The sequence below is a fragment of the Hirundo rustica genome, chromosome Z, assembly GCF_015227805.2.
Source record: "Hirundo rustica isolate bHirRus1 chromosome Z, bHirRus1.pri.v3, whole genome shotgun sequence".
NCBI lineage: Eukaryota > Metazoa > Chordata > Aves > Passeriformes > Hirundinidae > Hirundo > Hirundo rustica.
This window is the reverse complement of record NC_053488.1, coordinates 24,152,762-24,167,344: the sequence shown is the minus strand read 5'-3', so window position 1 is coordinate 24,167,344 and position 14,583 is coordinate 24,152,762.

Here is a 14,583-nt window from a genome sequence, read left to right as displayed (position 1 = left end):
CTTTTTGCTGCCTCTTATTCTTTCAAAACACTTCTCAGGGTAATCTCATTACACATGATAGCATTAGCAATTAATAGATTTTCTAGGATTATCAAGAGGGTTTTAAAGCAACATAAATGAGGGAAAATGATACTATGGCAATCAAGTGGCACATACTTAAAAATTAAAGCCAGCCTGCAGGCTCCTTATTATGACAAATCCCTTTACAAAAAGTTATGAAAGGAACACAACGTTTAGCTGTGTATCCATTAAGGGAAGCATCTAAGAATGGTACTTAGGATACCTAATTCAGGTATTTAATTTGCAGCTAAATTTTAAAAATCTTAAACCAGTCATTGTTACTATAGATCTCTTACTCAAATATCTGAAATAATATACAATGAAAAGAAAAAGCTGTTTTACAGTAAAAGACAAAATGTTTTACTTCCATTAATTTAATGCAAGATCTTAACAGATTATAAAAACATTATTTGTTGACCTTAGTATTAACAGTCTTCTAGGCACTAAATCTGATTAATCTTATGAACTTTCTACATTGATTTTTTTTTTTTTTTAAATATGTTTCTAGTTATTTTTAAAACTACCCAAATACTGGGAATATTTTTAAAAGAATTATTGCCAAAATTTCAAATGTGAATTACAAATAAAAGCATTGTCACTATTTAAGCATGTTCCACTTTGTTCAATACTAGTTAAATTTTGAAATGAAGAAACAATGAAAATATTTATGATGCTGTCATCTTATTTAAAACAGAATCTGAAAGTCTGAATTTTAAAAGTCTTTTTAAGGTTTCAATATAAAGCTATGGAAACAGGGAAATATATGGTAAAAAATATGGATTGACAGTTTAATAATATAGACATCAAATGAGAAAAGTAAAAAAATAATCCTGTTGACTAAAGGCAATTATGAAAGAAAAAATATTTTAAAATATGATATGAAAAAACAAAACAAAACAAAACCTAACAAACCCCCACAAACATTTCAAACATTTCTGCTAGTTGCAGAAGGTAAAAATATAAAAAGGGACTTAGAAAGAGCACAAGTATTCAGTATATGTTTACATTCTATATTTGGAATTAAGGAGATGGATGTATCTATCTCACATGATACTGTGGATAAAATACAACATTTACCATCTGTAACAAAGAGAGATGTGAGACAGCATTTACGGACTGAGAAAGTTTTTCAGACTGAGGCATAAACATTTCAGTGTGACCATCTTGGCAAAATCAAGACAGAAGCATTACCTTTTTCTGAAATCACACAAAAAAAGTGTAAGTTGATCAGAGACCTTTCTTACCAACCAACGCATTACTCAGAAACTAACAAATAAACACAGAAATTAATGTTTTTCAGCACTGGAAAATAATCTAACTTATAAGAAATCTGTATAATTAAATGTGCAATTGCATGAATTGTCCTTAAAAGTCAAAGAATGTAATTATAACATGAGCAGTTTAATTCTTGATGCCAGAATAAGTGCCCGGAAACTTTTGCTCTGGGATAAAGGAGAGGTGCAATCCCATGTGCTCTGGAGTAAGGAATAGATGCAATCCTGGGCTGTTGTGGTACAACTTCCTGGTTTTGCATCTCTCTAGTCTCTCTCTTTCAGAGGCTTGACTTCACTCAGTGACTGCTATGTATAAGTTAACAATTCTTTACTTGAGGATGGAAGAAGTGCAAGATACATTGGACACTTTTTGTTGCTGACTTAATGATTTTTTTTTTTTTTTTTTTTTTTTTTTTTTTTTTTTTTTTTTTTTTTTTAGCAAAACAGGATGCAAATATCATTTCTAGCTCAGAAATTATTCAGAGGGTCTAAGTAGAAAACAGAGTCCCAGTTTCTGGAGCAGGAGGATGTACCTGCTGATGCATCTCAAGGGGTTGTAGATAAAGAGTTACTTTTTTTTTTTTTCCCTAGATTTTTCTTCACATCCAGACAAAATACAAAGTTATACAACCATACATACCTCTTTAGAGAAACTCCCTAATACATACACACCCCCAAGGGTCGCTGTTGAAAATATGAGTTAGGGATAAACATTTATTGCCTATGTTAATGTTAAGAGAATTGCTGTAATGTTATAAGATATTCATCATTTTATTTCTAAAATAGGGGGTGTGAGGAGAAAGAAACAAATGAAAACAAAATAAAAAAACAAACCACAAAGTACTTATCAAAGTCACCATGTTGGTTGGATTCTTTCAAACCCCCTAAGGGTTTGGATGTATTAGTCTTGTGGTGGCGTTGTTTTCTGGGCCTGAATTAATTTTATCCATTCTTTTAGAACATGTGTATAACACTACAAAAAAGTATTATTGGTTTATAAATTACACTTGTTGTTTCAGGGCGATAAACAGAATGATGAATGCAGTCTTTGTTCAATCACCTTTTTATTCATGAAAGGCAAAACCAATGGATTCTAAAAACATTTATCTACATCAGTAGTAAGCCATAAACCTTTCAAAAATGCTCCCAGTAATCCAGGAAGGAGCTGCTGATTACTGTCATAACAAAGAGGATTCAATAATGTTAATGACTTTTCTTATGATAATCAATAACATGGCAGAGGTGGCTTGAATCTTAACAAACATTCTAGACGTAGCCTGCTTCTTAGGAAATATAAAGGGTTAGTGTATGTTCGTGATAATACTTGAGACTTTCAGATTAATCATGCAAAGATGGACATATTTCCACAAATGAGAGGTTCATGTTGTGGCAGATGAGCCTGAAAGAAGTTTCTAATTTCAAAGATGGGAAGTCAGCCTATTGTTTACATAAGTAGCTTTTGCTTACGGTCTCTTGAACCTCTGAAGGCAGACTCAGAAATAAATCACAGCTAGAAAAATATAAGTTTAGGTACCCAATCTTTAGAACCTAATAGGAGTATGGTAGTACCTGTCCTTACTTTCTAGTTTTTGGTATAAATTTTCAGTATGAGTTGGAATTCAAACTTTTTTTAAGTGAGATTTTCTTCCTTGGCTGCATGACCAGGGCAAAATACATTTTGGTTAACTTCAGTTATATATTTATAAACATACATGCACACACATACACACACATCCTAGGACCATTCAAGTCCATGAAAAGGGAGGGGAAGATTTCCCTTCTGGAGGCCATTTCTGCCCTTGGACAAATATTTTAGGAATTACTAAGTAATTGTCTGGAGGGTCATACTAATGAAAGATGTAACAAATTACAAGTTTATGAGCAGTATCTTTTAGATAGTGAAAGTTATGCAGTATTAAGCCTGCTTACAGCATGCATGCTGTGGCCTCAACAGTACACAGAGATAAAAATCAATCTGTTTGGTGTAAAATATACACTGAAATACTGAAATTTCCCCTGCATTTAGAAACTTTCACTTTCTCTCCTATGTAGCTGATTACACAAACTAGTATCTTTTGAGACATGATGTGTATCCTGATGTTCATCTCTCTTTCATTTGTTTCATTCAAGCTTTGGGGTTTTTTTTGCTGTTATTTATTATTTTTATTTTCTTTATTTTTCTGTATTGTAAATCTAAACTGCAAAGTTTTGATGAAAAGACACAAAACCTGAAACAAACAACCCTTCCCTAGGTAGTATATGTGGGATAAATAAATGTCCCTGGCCAATTTATGTTACCATCATAAATGATGGTATCATGAGTGATTTTAATCAAAGTCCAAGGGCAAGATATTTCTTTTCTTTTCACCTCTTTCCAATCTTTCCACACTATTATCTCCTTCCTTGTCTGATTTTCTTTGTTTCAAATAAGACTATCTAACCATGCAGAATTTGCCTAAATATAAGCAGATAGATCCTCAGTTTGGAAAGCATACATTGCAGCTACTGCCTGGAATCCTGATCCTATATGGCAATTGCTATGTTCTCAAGCATTTCGTTTAAAGGGCACCAATCATTGGCAGTTAAAAGGATGCAAAAAAGTTGAAAGCTCTAATTCATGCCTATTTTACATACAGGAATAAATCCTTGGCATTAAGGAGACTAACACTGAGAAATAATCCTGGATTTATAATTTCTCTGCAGTTACATCTTGACTGATTATTTGATTAATCGATTGGTTTGTTTTGTTTTGTTTTATAAGAAAAATGTCAGTAGTGATAGTGTCTTTTCCAGCTCCATGCCTTAAGTCTCTGCAAGATTTCTGCTTGGTTTTGAATATTTAAAGAAGAGAGTAGCCTCCTCAGTTCTCAATTTAATGGTTTCATTTTTCCTATTAGTTACATGGCTACTAGTTGAGTGGACAGCCAAGGGTCATTACACAGTTCTTGCCATGTCTGAAAACCTGTAATTACTTTACAACATTTGTAAAAGTAAAGAACTATTGCTAATACTACACTACACATGTGGAACAGAACAGATATAAAGGTTTTGTCAATATACACTCAGTCACGGAGACTAAATAAAAAATATGTCACTACAAAAGCCAGCCCATTAATAAAGATCCTCAAAACCAATAAAATGAGAAAAATAGCAACCAAATGAACAAACAAATCCCACAACTGGAAGTTAATTTTGGCTGGGATCTTGGTTTTATTTCAGTAAAATCATAATTCTATCTTCCTTTAAAAAAAAAAAAAATCATTTAAAAATTACAGATTCTACAATCCTTAGGAATTATCAAGAAATAATGAGATTGACATGAATATTAATTTTGAAGAGAAACCAGAGGGGCAAATTCAGGTTTCCCTCTTCAGAATAGGCCTTACAAAAAGGCAATCAAGATACATTCCAAATCCCACCCTGGGTTTTGCTGATGTGCAAAGATGAGATATTTTATAAATATAGCTATATATATATTTGGTAAATAAAACACTTTTGTCCACAACTATATTTTTTACATGGTCATTGAGAAATTAAGCGGATTCCTCTGAAATCTATGGTTAAAAGCCTATATGAGAATTACTGAAGCCAGAATCCATCTGGAGTTTCTGCATCCCTTGACAGATCTCATTATGTGATATAAGCCACAACCCTACATTCATAACCCTCTCATTTACAGAAACAGCTGCCATACAGGTGGTACAGAGCTGACAGTGAGGTCTTGCTTTTTAGTCTCCACTAAATTTCCCATGAGATTTCTGCAAAAGTAGCAAATAAATAAATAAATAAATAAAGCCTTGCAGTAGGCCATTAAAGCAAGTCTAATTGGAATGACAAACATACCTTTTCTTTCAATTTTTCTAGAAACGTTTGTATAGCTCTAATGTAAACAACTTGAATGGTCTCATTACTTACTCTTGTCTGGTAAATAAATTATCAATAATAGGAAACTGAATGCTATACTGATTAGTTATTCCATCCTGTCCATCATGTATCTAATAATGCCTACTCAATGTACCTTGTGCAAAAAACATTTTCTGTGCCCTTAAAGGTGAAAGTATAATAACAAATTAGATGGTTTTCTGAAGTAAGCTGTCTTTGAAATTAGCTGTTTCACCCACTTGAATATACCAAAGCAAATTTATGATGATTAATTGTATTACAATGAACACCAAAGCACGTAATAATGATTTGCTACTTATTATAAAGCTTTGCCAATATTTTGTAAACCCAAGCGACACGATATGCAAGAAATCCAATGAAACCTTCTTAGACAAACAAAGGAGAAATAGAAGAAAGAACAGGTCTTGCAACACTAAATATTTCTGAGGACAAATAGAGGCCACAGGAACTCTTTTATTCCATGTGAAAACTTTGTTAGGTCATCTACCTTTATATGTAAGCAAGGGGGAAGAAGAGAGCTGACAAGAATTGATACATACTTTCACTCAATATTAAAACTCCTATTCAAACAGAATCTTAGCAAGTTAGCACACTACTACGTTTTTTTTAATATGTTATTAGTTTTAGTCTTGCCATCATTAGGGCTATTCTCTTTGTACTTTTTTTTTTTTCTGGATTTGGACTTCTTTCAAGAAGCCAAAGCAGCATCTACTTATCATCTTCAGTAAGATTCAGTGAATTACTCTTGTATTCAACCTAATAACTACTACAAAAGTAGAAAAAGCTATCACTCAAATGTATGCTGTCCTCAACTAAAGACTGCTCAGCTGAGTAGTTATGTAGCTGGATTTACTACTGAAAAATCTTTTATTTCTGAGTTGGCAGCCATGAGGCTTTTGTAGTGCAGTGAAACTCCTTTCCTGTCCTTATTCTTGTTTTGCCTGGGGTAGAGTTAATTTTCTTCCCAGTGGCTGGTACAGGGCTGTGCTTGGATTTGTGTTGATCAAAGCATGGATAACGTAGTGATGTTTCTGCTATTGCTAAGCAAGGTTACACAGACAAGGCTGTCAGGTTAGGGTGGAGACTGAGGGTTTGGGAGGAGACACAGCCAAATGATCAAAAGGCTGTTGCAGACCATGTGACATCATGCTCAGTACGTAAAGTGAGTGGAACAGGGAAGAGGAAGGAACATTTGAAGTGGTGTCCTCCAAATAACCACTATTTATGGTGATGCCCTGTTCTCCTGAACATGGTTGTACACCTGCCTGCATGGGCAAGAGTGAATTGATTTCTTGTGTGTGCCTTTTGTTTTCCTTAATAAACTGCTTTTATCTTTATCCATGAGTTTTCCAGATTTTACCTTTAAGATTCTCTCCTGTATTCTGCTGGTGGGGGAGTGAGCAATTGGCTCTGTGGGTCTTGATGTCTGGATAGAGTGAAACCACAACATAAATAAAAATGTAATAGAAAAAAGTTTGGACAGATTTTAAGCCCAGGATTTAAAAAATTTACAGTTTGGATGTCAACTTCCTAGATATCTGCTTTTCCAGCCAAAAAAAATATATTACTTCAAAAATTACATAGTTAGAATATGTCATTAGAGAGGAAACATTGCAATTCTAAGGGGAGGGAGGGAAGGAGAGAAGGAGGGAAGGAGAAAAAAAAGAGAAAGGAAGAAAGAAGGAAAGAAAGCAAGCAAGAAAGAGGAAAGTGAGAGATTGCTTGTCAATGAAGTAGAATATATTGTAGGTTCATGATCTTCCCTGGAATATTATTTCTAGGAACAAGAAAACAATCCCATAATTATGAAGTATCTAGCCATGCCTGGAACACTCAGATGAGAAGTTCTCTAGCCTTTGTATTATAATATTGGTTTCAGAAATGTCACATTCTTCTTTAGTCTGACATTTGTCATGTTGTTTTCTCATTCAGGATATTTCCATTCACAAATAGAGAAATAAATGAGCATGATTTTTTTAAACTGTATACCCTCTCAAGTTTAACTAAAGATGTAAAAATACTAAAATGAAATGGCCAATATCTATATTTTTTTTGACAAATTAAATATACAATAAATTATCTATTTTCAAATTAGGAAGACTCCATTCTCCTTCTATCTTCTCCCATGTAAGTAATCTAGACTCTGGCTACCCTCTGCCTTAGTAATAAAGAATACAACTTGTGAAAGAGATTGATATTTTGGGTATTCTCGTCTCAAAAATTGTCTGTATTGTGTTAGACACACCATTTGTGCATGCTTCTCTTTCACTTTATATGTATTGACATCATTCAGCTTAAAAACCTTGTGTCAATATTAATTCTTTAATCATTGTTAACTGCTTTGAGATACCACCTCTAACACTTTTAGAGTGAGGAAAAGGTTAAGACTGGAGGGGAAATATAAAAAAGTATGAGAGTTTAAAAAACATTAGAACTACAACTTGACTTAAAAAGAAAAAAACAATCAAACAAATATGCACCAAAAAACCAATAAACACAACAGTCAAAAAAAAAATTTTTTTTACAAAAAGGGGAATGGTTTGACCAACAAAAGCCAGATGCCACCCTGAAACTAGGACAGAGTGACTGCTACTCACAGGCAGTTCCTTGTAGCCCACAAGAACAAAGAAAGGACTGCAGCAAATAAACCTCTGTGGCTTAATACTCTTTTCCAGACAGACAAAAAATGGAGAAATGGGCAAAACAAACCCCAAGGCTATTTTCTTTGAAAGGATTTGCTGAGGTGCCATTGTGGATCCACGTGGCAGTGGCCAGCAAATGCTGCAAATAATGCCCTGGTGGCTGGCAAAAAGAGCAAGGGGTCCCAAATATTTGTCTGTGGCAACTGGTGGTTGTGGTAACCACAGGCTCTCCCTCTACAAGCCCACAGTTAGGGATTGTTAAAGAAAATCCAGCTTCCCAGGCCATGATGACCTCAGATCACAGAGCCCACTTCTGAAGTACAACTCCCCAGGATGTGTGTTGAGGACGTCCCTCAAGAGAAGTGGAGAGAGAACATCACCCCTTTAATTTCCATTCCCTGATTTTAAACAGCACCACTCCTCTTCTACAAACGGGGTAGGAAAAATGGTTCTGCTTCCAGTGCCAGCTGGTCCTGCTGGAAGCTTCCCCCAGTGCATACATGGCTGTGACGTAAAGTGGTGTTTGATGAACAGCACTAAAAATGCTTTCCTTTCGTCTTTGTACCTGAGACACCATTCTAAAACTACGGCCACATATACCTAAACCTCAGAATATGTGCAAGTGTTCACAAACAACCAGATTTTAAGGGATTAATGATTTGTCATCTGAAGTGCAAATGTTGGATGTGTTCTCCAACTGCAACACAAATATGTTTCATTCAATCAAGTTAAAGGGGGAAAAAGTAAAAAGAGAAAAGTAAAATGGCTGGTTGAAACTCTGGCTGGTTTGGTTCTGCCAAAGTTGTTCTGGGTCTTGTCATATTCTGAACAAGGTTTTTAGCTTTCTACCCAGGAGGATTCAATCTTTCTTCAAGGTAAATCAATTATTACATGAAAAATGCTCAGGAAATATAATCAACATATGAAAAGAGATCAGTGTTTCTGGTCTTGCTGGACAGAAAAAAGCATCACTCTATCTTTCTGTTGACTTTTGATTGACTTTGGAGCAGGTCGATAATCAGCTCTGTTCAAGTAATGAAAATATTTCTCTATAGATAATTAGAAAGTAGAACAAACTTGCAGAAATGTAGGAAAATCTCCAAATTGCATTTACCTTGATTGATTTTTTTTTTTTTTTTTGTCCTACTGCTTTTTGCAAATTTTTCTTAGGATGCCGCATAAATTGTGGCTAAGGCAATCAGATATGGTATTTTCCTTCTACTCCAGATTCTTGATGGCAAATATTATATTGAGTTTATTCTATTTTAAGTTAATCTTCTGTTATTTAGTGCTTAACTCTTCCTCACATTTTCTAGATAACTTGTCATCTTCAGACAAATTCTTAAATATCTGTTTATTAATAGAATTTTAATAATTTGATTTACTGATATTTTACAGCCCACTACCTCTAAGAGATGGAGTCCAACAAAATTTTTATCACAGATTCAAGGCAGTTGGTGTCTGTTTCCTGAGTAACAGCTATTACTGGCAAAAGACTGTCCTTCCCAAAGTAAGTAATGGCCTCCTTATATCACTCCCTCTATACGCTGATGCTATAAAACGCCACAACCACACTGCATCAACAGAGCCCATTCTTTCTCTATCCTGAGTCTAGATAATAACATTTTAAATTAAAGAACTTTAATTTAATCACTTAACTGTTGAAACTTTTACTGGCATCTTACTGGCTGCCATTCCTGTGATATAGGAGGGAACTTATATAGGAAACCTTACTACAAGACAAAACAAAGACAAAATTAAAGAATGTACCAAAAATTAGAAAGACACTTCATCTATCCACTCCCAGAAAAGGTATCTACTTTTTTCTAAATAAATATGTTCAATATCTTCTGTACCAGGAAATTATTGCAAGCTATAGGATAATGAAATCATCATTTAATGGTTTGGTGTTTTATTTTTTTTTTTCATTTTATTTAGTATTTATCTTTGTGCTGGCTTGAAGGCAAAACCAGAGAGAGACTCCAGGTCAGAAAAACAATTTCATAGGAGACGGAAAAAAAAAAAAAAAAACCCAAAAACAAACACCACCAACCTTAAATAAAATAAAACAAATGCAATAGTACAAAAGATCACTGACAGAGTCAGAATACAACCTTGGTCCAGATGGAGTGGTCTTGTTGAAGCAGTGTTCCCGCAGAAAGGTCTGGTAACTCTTGTACTTTGGGAGTCCAGCAGGTAAGGCTGCCTGTGCTGTCCCAAATCCCAGATTATATCCAGGTGGGAATGCTTGGCTCCTCCCCCTGGGTGGAGCATCTCACAATGGGCTGATATCATTCTGTGAGTCTTGTAATGGGTCCTTGATTGCCCATTACACAGAGATAGCTCCTGGAGGGAGTTATCTATGAGTCATGCAGCAGGGCACTGATGGGCCATTAACAGAAGATAGTCTGGAGGGAGGGGGCACGGGAAACACTGCCCAGCATAGTTTCAACAGCTCAGGTAGATGGTGATAGAGTAAATACTTTGGGCACATCTTACATAGTAACCGAGGACAATCCTCTAATATCGTACTTATTCTGCAAGAATGCAATTAACAAGCTATGCACTATTAAAAATCATCCCAGAGTAGAGAGTTTCTTCTCTCACTGAATTACTGTTTACATATCAAGGGTTATAATGAAGATACAATTTAAGCTATAGCCCTGGTTAGAAATGATTAATTTCTCTTAAATGAGAAATTGAGAAAAATGGCAGTTTACAGCCCACAATATGGCCTGAAAGACAAGGAGAAAACTTGAGTAAAGTCAAGTGTTTAACTTAGTACCAGATTCCAATCTGTGTGACCCCCTGTGACAAAAGTGTGCAAACTCTCCGTTTTGTTACAGGGCATTTAGTTTTGATGGTATGTTTGAAACACTCTACAGAGCCAGTGACATTTCAAATGTTCCACTCATACTCCAGAATAAAAAAGTGTTCAAAAGGCCCCACACTGATGTTGCAGCTATTTTGGAGTTATGACACTATATGTTTCATTTGAACTATAGAGTTTATACTGATAACAGACCACTTAATGAACTTCCTGTTCAGGAGCTTCTGTAAGGGTAGGGAAGACCATATTGTGTCTTCAGGACAGGACTTGATGGCAGTCTAGATAATGGGGTTTAGTGGGCATGGTGCTATGTAATCAAAGATTGGTCTTGGAGACCTTTTCCAGCCTTAAATGAATCATGATTTTAAAGAGTTAAGATTTTAGCTAAAGGTTAGAAGCAATTTATATTGATCAAGATGTAAGTTAGGTTAGTAAATGGTAGGTTAATGATTATTAGATGCCCAAGCTAGAGCTAACTTTTATATTATGAGCTTGTTTATAGAAAAAGTGGAGTAAGTGAATCGTCATAAGAACAGATTGAAACCACTAAGAACAATGGCCAGCACCTGGACTTGGTATCAATCAATCACGAAGCAGGGGACCTTGGACAGTGCCAGAGGGTCCCAGAGACCTGATGAAGACTCTCCTGACTTCATCCTTTGAGACCACTGACCCAATTCGAGACCACCGACCCAATTCAAGAGAACTGCGCACATGTGAAGGACGAATAGCCTCATTTTAATACATAGCGGGGATGGGAAGTGCTGGGGTTATGCATATGTATTGTATGTAAGATCTTGGAGAATAAATAGAGAGCAAAGAGCCTTGTTCGGGGCGGCCACGCCTTTTGGAGATGACTCCCATGCCGCCTGCCGGTGAATAAACATACCACTTTCTAACTTTAATTAGTTAGAGGGTCTTTGTCCATGACTATATCAGTTTTCAATGACTCATAATGACACTGGAATTCTCCAAAAATTAGTAAAACATAGAAATCTAAAACATTAAAGCTCTAAATTCTTCTAATCTGTATTGGAATATTAGTAAAGAAATATTTTATTTTCTACCAAAGTTCAGTTAGGTTGGCTAATTATGTTAGACAAAGATCAAAACAAAACAAACAAAACAAAACAACCCCCACCACCCCACATATTTTTGATAATATATTTTTCAGGATTTGTTTTTTGATATATGTCCCTCTCTGAAGCATGGAAGGTACCTATTTCCTTCTTTGAGGGCTTCTGAATATTTTTTCTTATAAAATATTTTTTGTTAACACAAAAATGCATTAGCTACTAATGCAGCATCTTTCTAATTCTTTAGCACAAATTACCCAATGCAGAAAAAATAAATAATTACAGAATTACACAATAAATCATTTGTCTTTAGCTAGTCAATATTAATTCTTAAGTAAAAACATGGCTATTGAACATTCACCTTAAAGGCTGTCCAATCTGAGCTCCTTTATGCCAAGAACAAAGCAAAATCAAAATAAATTCTTAACCTAAAAATATTAAAGTTTTGAAAATTACTTCCCTTGAGAACCAAATAAAAGCAAGCTATCTGTCTGCAGTGGTCTCTGATGGAACCTAATCTGCATAAGTTAGGTATCTAAGATTGCCTAATTTTCAAATGCTTTATGTTTCTTTGAAGTTCTCTGGATCAGGAAAAGATCATCTCTGACCAACCAAGAGACCTAAATGTAGCCAAGCAGAATCTCCTCTCAGATAATTTCAAATACCTTTCTTCCTACATTGTTAGACAGCAAGCTTGATTTTTTTTTTCCTGCCCATTGGCAAAGTTACTTTTTAAAAGAATTTCCAGAAATAAAATTCCTCTAAGCTTCTATAAGATACATATCTGGACAAAAAAGTGCCCAGCTTACAAATCATGAGTTATGGAGACCTCAGAACAAAACAATCATTCTCAATTGCTCAACTTTTGATGATTCCCTAGACTTTTTAAGAAGCTATTTGGAGCAATAACAACAGCAACAACATCAATAAAACCCAACTGAAAAAAAAAAAAAAATAGTCCCTCTCTACTACCCCCAACAACAACAACAACAAAAAACCAAAAACACCTCACCAACAAAAATCATCCATAAACTGGTTTTAAAATTATCTTGAACAGTATTAAGCTAGCTATGAAATACTGACCTTCTCATTTGGATGTTGGATATTTTTTCCAAATCTCATAAAACTCAGTTTAAATTTTTCAAAAAACTTCATCAGTTCTGGAGCTATAAGAATCTGGCAGCATAGTTTGTCAGTCTGTCCATTAAAACCAGTTAAAAGTCCTTGGAACAAAATGGATGTGATGCGTTCATTTCAGACTTGGAACAAATAAACCTCTGCATTTCACTCTAGCAGCAGAGGATTAGGACTAGAGGACTAGGCTACTTGGCTGAACTCCCTTGCATATATATTAAATGTATGTATTTATTTCAAGCCATTGCCATGTGTACTTTGGGGACACATTTATCAAATAGATGCAAATCAAGTTGATCCAGACTGCTCACAGATTTCAAGAAGGTCTGAATCTAGATCCTTGTCATTACTTTTTTCTACCCAAACAGCATATTTGGTTTTAGTCACTGAAAAACTACAGGTCAAAGCAAGAGCTTCGCACCCTGCATCACATAGATGCACACTTCATTTTCATGTAGAAAAACAGTTCAGGATTGTTTCTCAGATTAAGAGGGAAGACCCTCCACACTCAGCTGGGACTGCTACCTAGGTACCAAGTTGTACCAGATGTGTGATTTTGGTGCAGTGCTCACCAGTCTGAGACTACCAGCTCAGCTGAGGATCACTGACAGAAAATGAAACAGCTAGGATCGCATCACAAACAGCTAGGTTTCACTTAGCTGCTCCTTTCACAACTCCTAAACACAAGATTTTTGGAGGTAGCGTGGTTGTGCCTTTCTGCTGTGGTAATTTGCTCATGAAGCAAAAGAAAGTGAAGGTAAGAAACAGCACATCCAGATTCCCACTCTCTGTAGTTTGTTGTAGTCCAGAAATTAGATGACTTTTAAGATCCCTTACAACTCAAACTGTCCTATCATTCTATGATTCTAAATTTCAGTGGACGATCTGGCTCATTAAATGTTAAGGCAGCAATACTTTAATGTTTTATGTAATATCTTTCCTTAATATTTGATATGAAACAAATAATTGTTGTGTCATTTTTCACCCTTTTGTTTGCTAATAAAAGAGCAATAAGAGACACATAACAGTAAGGGATAATTTTCTCTAGGGAATTAAACAATACTCTGAGTTGTCCCATCCCATTAAAATCTGAAAGAGAAAAGTGCCAGAAGAACCTAGAGGACACATGTTTCCTGAAAGTCAAAATGTCCCTATTTTCCAGAGTTCTTCCATCATTTCTGAAGGTTTCCAATGTCTTTAATTAACTGGGGTCCTTATTAATGTTCTTGTTTCCTTAAGAACTTCTTCAATGACATTATACGGATGAAGGTTGAAAGGGATCAATAAAGTTACATCAGTACCAACACAGATTTCTATAACCACTGTTATTTGTGCATGAACTGGACAACAATGATGAGTGTTAGGGGATAGGCAGTGGGTTTGACAGGGTTAATCAGAAATGTCCATGAGTTTTCATGCCTTCATTCACCCCCAAGTCCCACACCTTCCTGCGCACACACATGCACACGTACATGCACACACACAGGCTGATCATACAGATACTCATATCTGCTGCTTGCGCGTGTGACAGTGATAAACAAGTTTCTGCTAACAACAATTTAACTGGTAATAAATCACTCTGGTAGGGGCTAGTGTGCACAGGTGAATTGCCATGATGCAAGGATATTATTTTGCATAATCAATGAAAACATGCTCTAGTGGAA